Source organism: Bidens hawaiensis, unplaced genomic scaffold (genome assembly GCF_021521415.1).
Source record: "Bidens hawaiensis isolate Kalapana, Puna unplaced genomic scaffold, B.hawaiensis_p1.1 tig00010256_1, whole genome shotgun sequence".
Classification (NCBI taxonomy): Eukaryota; Viridiplantae; Streptophyta; class Magnoliopsida; order Asterales; family Asteraceae; genus Bidens; species Bidens hawaiensis.
The window spans coordinates 778,465-786,296 of record NW_027491777.1 but is presented as its reverse complement, the minus strand read 5'-3'; the positions used below and the strand labels follow the sequence as shown (position 1 = coordinate 786,296).

Sequence of the window (7,832 nt, the reverse complement as noted above, 5' to 3'; positions counted from 1 at the left end):
CATTAATTAATTAGATAATTATTGGCTTGATTATCCTTATAACTACACTAATTATAATTTTCTAACCACTTCAGTTATTTTATTTTTTTAATGGTAAAATAAAAATAATTGTTTATAATACAAATTTTATCAATCATAACATTAATAACTTTTACCTTACCATCGAAATTGTTTTTATCATTTATTAAATATTTATCAAGAGATACAATAATATGCAAATAATTTAAAACATAATATTATTTTATCTCAAATTTTGTTGGAAATAAAGAATTTAGAGTTCTTTTTAATTTTTATACAAAGCTGCCGGAATATTACAAAGTAAAAAATTAAATATACTAATACTAACAATTTGTGTACGTACTTATATTATTATATAGCTTTATGATACATTTATTTGAATACATTTATATAAATTTAATTTAATGTCTCTTGAATTAACGTGTGAAAAGAATCATATAATAAAAATATTATTGATTTTGAAAAATGATATTGTTGTGTTCCGGTTTAGCCGTTTAATATTATGAATCTTATTTTTAAATAATAATATGATTTACTTTCTCAATCGTAAATAACAAACTTGGCTAAAAAATTATAGTTAATAAGATGATTAGTCCAATAGTTATTTAATTAATTGAAGTCATCAAATAATATTAAGAGTGAAAATTATAATTAGTGTAGTTATAAGGATAATCAAGCCAATAATTATCTAATTAATTAATGCAATCCAATAAGAATATAAGATTAAGAGTGAGAAATCAACAAGTGACTAAAACACTACTTTGGTAAATATTTTCTCCACCAACACTACTTTGGGAAAAAACTCTTATATATGATACCTAGAGGGTGTTTGAGTGAGCTTTTAAAACTTGCTTATTTGCTATTTGTTTCTTGAAAAGCAAATAGTGTTTGGTAAAACAACTCTAAAAGCTTCAAAATGAAGCTTTTCAAAAGTTGCTTTTGCTTTTCAAAAAGCAAATAAGCATCAAAGCAATTTTAAAAGCTGCCCAAACACCCCCCCTAGGGTTGTGTTTTTTAATTGTACCCGAATACCAAACCTGACCTGAAGCTAACCGAACACGAATCAGTGATTACTCGAAAAACCCGAACCCAATCAACCAGAACCTTAAATAGGTCAAGTATCAAGTCATTTTTTTCTCAACAAAAAAACCAAAAATAGGAAACCCAAAAACAAACAGACATTTATGTTTTTCTTTATAGATGTGTTTTGGTTTGAAGTCTTTGTTGATTGAAATATTATGTTTCATAGTTTGTTTTGTGACTTTTGAACATTATTATTATTACTATTATTTTTGAACGACGAATTTCCTTTAAATATTACATTTAAACCCAAAATTGAAAAGCCCGACCCGTACTAACCACAACCCGAGTACCCCGAATTTAAACGAGTCAGTTATCAGTTCAGTTTTTCTTGAACAAACCGTCGTGAAAAATCGAAACCTGGAAAACTAAACCAAAAACACCTGTTAGGCTAAACACAGTGGGCGAGAAAAGGGGCAATTTTGGGGCGATTTGTTGGAGGAACACCCCCCCCCCCCCCCGGTGATAATTGGGCGCAAAGGGGCGGGGGCGGGATATATTTGTCGCCTGCGAGATGGAAAGAAAATAATATAATAATAATGCCGTTGGGTAACGGCTATATATAAAAAAATTAATTTAAAAACTTAATATATATATATCAAACTTTATCTAACCATTTTCACCTTATCATACACAAACACAAACATAAAAATACCAATCATTTTTATTATTTTCATACTTCTTCAAACTCAATGAGTTCCCCGGATTCCATGAACTCTGCCGAGATTTTGGATCAATTAATAAACGAGAGTCGAAGAATTCATCAGATTCACCGACAAGTGGCGGAAGAGCATATAGAGGTCACGAACGCGGTTCGGGCCGTCGTCAATAACATGGTGTCCGGCTCTGCTCCATCTACGGCATCACGTAGACGGTCATATATCCTTCGGGATCGTACGCAAGCGAACGCTCGTTTGATGAAGGACTACTTAGACGACACACCTACATTTAACGATGCTATGTTTCGACGTCGTTTTCGGATGTCCAAGCGTTTATTTTTGCGCATCGTTGGAGATATGGAGCGGGAGTATGAGTATTTTCAACAGAAACCCGATGCAAGAGGATATTTAGGATCCTCCGCCATCCAAAAATGTACTTCGGCTATACGCATACTCGCATACAGCACGACCGATATCAATGACGAGTATTTAAAGATGGCTGAGAAAACAACGAGAGATGCATTGGAGAATTTTTGCATCGGTAATATTTAAATTGTTTGTATTCACTATTGTTTTTATATAAATATTGTTTAATAATTTATTTGTATAGGGATAATACAATTATACTCTTTTCGTTATCTGAGGATTCCTACTTCAAACGACCTGAATCGCATATATGATGTACACGAAAGCAAACATTCTTTTCCAGGCATGATCGGGAGTATAGATTGCATGCATTGGGAGTAGGAAAACTGTCCAACCGCATGGCGAGGTCAATACACTCGTGGTGACCATGGAGTGCCAACGGTTAGTCTTCAAGCCATTTGTTCACACGACCTCTGGATTTGGTCAGCCTTCTTCGGCTCAGTCGGGTCCAACAACGACATAAACGTTCTCAACGCGTCACCCGTGTTAGAGTATTACATCAGCCGTAGCATACTGGTCTTACCGTTTTATGCCAACGATACCTTCTATCGTCACGGATACTATTTGGGAGATGGGATATATCCAGAGTACTCGATCATCGTCAAGACGTTTCAAGACCCTATCGAAGAAAAAAGAGATTATTTTAAGAAGAAGCAAGAGTCTGCGAGAAAGGATATCGAGAGGTGTTTCGGGGTTCTAAAAAAACGTTGGCATTATGTGAAAAACCCTTGTCGTGTATGGACGTTGGCAAAAATGAGCGATGCCATGTATACGTGTATCATATTGCATAATATGATTTTAGAAGACGAGGGAAAAGCAATATGTCAACACTATAGACCAGGAAGCGTTCCAAAATAGTTCCATGAACCAACCCAAGACCAACGAACGTATAACATTCACTAGCTCACATCAAGTGATATACATAACCAACTGAAGGCGGATTTGGTTCAACACGTGTGGGATAATCGTCCCGTTGAGGAGGAGGACGAAGACGAGTACGAGGAGGAGGACGATGACGAGGACGGGGACGAAGACGAAGACGAAGATGAAGACGAATAGATTAGTTTTTTTATAGAAACTTTTATGTGTATTTTTATTTTGGTGTGTTTTTTTATTATAATTTATTTTTATTATTCGTGTATTTTTTTAGTTTATGTATTTTTTTTGTATTTATTTTTTAATTTTAATACATTTTTATTTAATTATTTAAATAAATTAGTTTTTATTTAATTGGTTTAATTATAAAAAGAAAATAATAAAAAAGACATTGTGGGCCCAATTTGTAGACCCTACATCATTACCACCCCACAAACAAATTTCCACTCCATGCTGACTGGGCGCCACGTGTCACAATTCGCCTCCAATTGTAGCCCCTCCACTACACATAGCCTTATGAGGGCGGACGGGGCGGTGCGTGGTGGCCCCTCCACACCGCCGCCGCTCCCATGGTCACGCGAAAATAGGAAGTTTGCGTGATGGCCATCACGCTTGGTGGGGGTGTTTTCCAAGAAGAAATAGCCTTTGGGGGGGGGGGGTAATGTAGCCGTTGGAATTGAAAAAATAAAAAAAAAACATTAAAACCAAACACAATAAAAACATTATAAATATATCTTCAAAACATACACAGATCCAACTCAAATCCAACTCAAAATCTTCTATTACACACACCATTTTTAACATATCAAATGGAGGGTTCTAAGAAACGTGAGTCGGGTTCAAAGAAAACCCAAACCCGACCAAAGGTTCGACAAAATCTAGGCGAATCGACGAGATTTTGCTTACAAGAAGAACCCGACACAAACCAACCTTCCGAACAACAACCTTATTATCCCCAACCTTTTCAACCGTCCCAAAACCAACAACAACCTTCCCAACAACGTTATTATCAACCGTCCCAAAACCAATCGTATCAAAACCAACCTTTTATACCCCCTTTTTCTACCCAAAATTATCCAAATAATGCTTTTCAAACTTTTGGATCTCAACCGTCTCAAATGTTTGGCTCTCAACCTTCTCAATTATTTAGCTCTCAACCGTCTCAAATTTCCGTCGATCCCCTAGACAATAACGATGTTATACATCAATTTGCAAGTGCTTTTCGTCACGATGTGCAAACTTTGGATGAAGATGAATCCGAGGATGAGGAGCCGCATCAAAGAGGTGCTCGGTGTTGGTTGGCCGATGAGGAGGTCGCCTTGACCAAGGCTTATTTACATTGCTCCGAATCAAAAAAACGCTCAAACCAACAAAAAAAAAGACGCGTTATGGAAACGTATTAAAGAACATTTATCGCAACTTCCCGGCGCAACCGAACGAAACAAGGATCAAATGATTGGTGTCACACCCCGACCAAAGGCGGAACATGCCGGGGTGCAACGTGATTGGACAAATACACAAGACACTATTTAAAGTAACAATATTCATTTAACTCATTTTATTTCAACAAATCGGTAAACAACACTTCTCGTCTACACAAACAAACTGAATACAAGTAATAATTATATTGTTCGTTTTGCTAATATCCTAAAGGTCTTGGTAACGTTTTCCGTCAAGCACTCGAGTCAACAAAAGTCAAACCTGTAACATTTCATAAAATAAGGTTTGTCAACACAAAGGTTGGTGAGCAATTCATAAGTTTGAGCATATAAGTGTATAGTATGAAAATCCACAAAACTTGTATACAAAACAATAAATAAGAGCTATAAACTGGAATAAATAGTTATCGCTAAACAAGTTGGCGACACCTAGCTATTGGCAATTAGTCTAGGATTTTATGACAGTTGCTAATAAGCTTACATTAGCACCACCTAGCTACAAGAGGATGTCGAGTAGTCTAGGATTTATAGTTATCGTTAATAGCATACGTTAACGACACCTTGCCATTGCAAATGGTATAGGATTTATAGTTTCACCATCCAAAAGCTGTAAACACATAGTCAAATAAGCATACAACACCAAATCGAGCAATTATTCAAGTAAGGTATACAATCACGTTTGTGGGTTTAAGATGCAAGTAATTAAAGCATTTAGTTTGATAAGTATGAAATGTCACCCCAAAACAAAAGATGGAAAAAGAGGTATGAAAGTACTCACCTCGATTGATGAACCGAGAAATAAATAGATAAATAAATGAAGCTCGAATGGTAAACGAACAAATCCAACTTGAAACGATAAACACCGTAGCTAAAATAAATAATGTAAGATAAATTAAAGAACTTGAAACCATAATGAAACTATATTGGAACATTGGACGAGACGATTCGGTTGTTAATCGGGTTACCGGTTAGTTTGTTAATGATTAGGGGCTCGTACATAATTAATAATTAGAATAAAAATAATCTTATTTTATTGGGCTTTTAAATAGCTAAACCAATATTAAAGGAGACAAGACGGGTTTTAAATCAAGGGTTCGGTTTTATAAAAAGAAAAGAATTGATAATAAAGTTTATAATAATATTATTAATGATAATAATAATTTTAAAAAGATATGATATATATATATATGTATATGTATATATATATATAAGATAAAGATGTTAATAATAATGACAATAATTATTTTTAATAATACTAATATAGTATAATAATTATAAAAATAATTATTATTAAAAGTGTTATGTTTGTTGTTAGGGTTAGGTTATGTTTGTTGTTTATATATATACATATTTTCAAAAGTGGCCCCTCAAGTTTCAATAAATATTTAATATGAGTTTAAACGTTTTCAAAGTTATAACGAGTTTACGAAAATTAGATTAAACCCTCTATGTTTTCTCAACGACACTATAATATGACAAAACATCGATTTATTGGTGATCGAAATATATAATTTAATATTGTATAATAAATAAATAATGTTCTAAAAATGTTGAGTCGGGTTTGTATAATAAAGGTTTGCAACACGAATACAAATCGATATCCGAATTTAACGAATGTCATAGTATCCCCAACTTTTTGAAAATTTCGCCCCGAAATTAAAATAAACTCAAAGAAAATTAATTATTAACGAATGTTGTCCTTAGTAAGATAATTGCATGAACGAATTTTAAGCAAACGAATAACGCCAGATCCTTGAATGATTTGAAAAACGCTACAAATGAGAAAACAAAATAAAGGCACTTATATATAGGATGTACCAGCGGCGTATCCATCATGCCCTTAATCATGATTTCGCATTTTTATCGTTTTTCTGTCATTATCCTCGGGTCTGAGTTATCGCACACAACCGTACTTACCATGACTTCCATACGGGGGATTTCGATAATTAAGTTTGCACCCATAATTATTTCAATCGTCGTATGGTCCACATGGTTCGTTCCATTGCGTGGTTTAAGAGACATATTTATTTTGAAATCTTTAACTATTAAATGCGTAAATAAATTTGTTAAATTTTACCAATATTGACAAAACAGTACTAGTGGTTGAAAACTTTCGGGGTTGACTTTTTAATAAGTAGGAAGATGGGATACATAAATGAAACAATTAAAATCTTAAAGTATTACCAAGGTGAAAATAACTCTTTTGGTTTAAATAAGTAAAGACGATCAAATAAATAAAATCCAATAAGTGAAACGAGGATCCAAAGAGTGAAAATGAGAATCCGAAATATGAGTACATAAGGTCCGGGTAAACAACGTTACAATTAACAATAATGTTGTACAATGAGTTTCATACGCAAACAACCTTGAGGTTATAAGTATTTGAGGATATGATTTCGTGGAATCACGAGGATGAGGTGAGTTTCTTTGGGGTGACGCATACGTGCATCAATATAAGTAAAATAGCATTTAGTTAACAACCAAATCAATCGATGAAATGTGATAAAACGTGAATACAGCGACTATTGTGAAAACCATTTATATAATCGTCATTATAATAACGGTTTCTAATAGCGCCAAAACTTGTAGACAACCACGCATAGGTCGTTAATAGATTAGATTAAATGATATAGAATAATGTATAGGATCGTGTTTACATAAATGCTCAAATGTAAATAACGTAATCATGACAATATCGTTCAAAAAGATAAACGAGATTTTTGCGAAGTTAAGGTTTTGAAAGTATTACACATTGTTATCGAATAACTTGGATTCGGTCAAATCAAAACACCAAAATGAAATCTCATGTGCATAAAGTTACCATCGAAAAATCTAGTTAAATGAAAAGAAAAATCGCAAAAATCGTGAGACTCGAATTAATGTCCAAATATGTAACTCTTATATGTTCATTGAAAATATAAGAATAACATTGAAAATGAAATCTCAAGTAAAGTCGTTTTATTGTTTCCAAGAAAATGAATATAATAATACCAATACATATCGTGGTATTGCGTAGCTAAAGAAACGTTTTGATCATTATCAAATGTAAATCTTGTAAGTCCAGTTTGCTAAAGGAGTTTTTATACATTGAGTTATTGCGATGAAAATAAATTATATAAAGTGATGACGCTTGCGATAATAAGAGGTAATAGTTTGCGTAAATCGTTATTGAGCAAAAATTTGTGTAACAATATAAAATATTTATAAATGCGTCCCAAGATTTGCAAAGCCATGGTCATTGAGTTTATGCAGTATGAGAAAAGTTGTAATTTATTACTAAATTAATTTCCGCATTCAACATTCAAAATGAAACCTCGAATTCATAAAGGAGATT

The 7,832-nt window shown here is 33.4% G+C and overlaps 1 pseudogene; it reads left to right on the top strand.

The window, feature by feature from the left end:
* Positions 1-1,931: 1,931 nt before the first annotated feature.
* Positions 1,932-3,242, top strand: LOC143534693 (uncharacterized; annotated as a pseudogene).
* Positions 3,243-7,832: the final 4,590 nt, after the last annotated feature.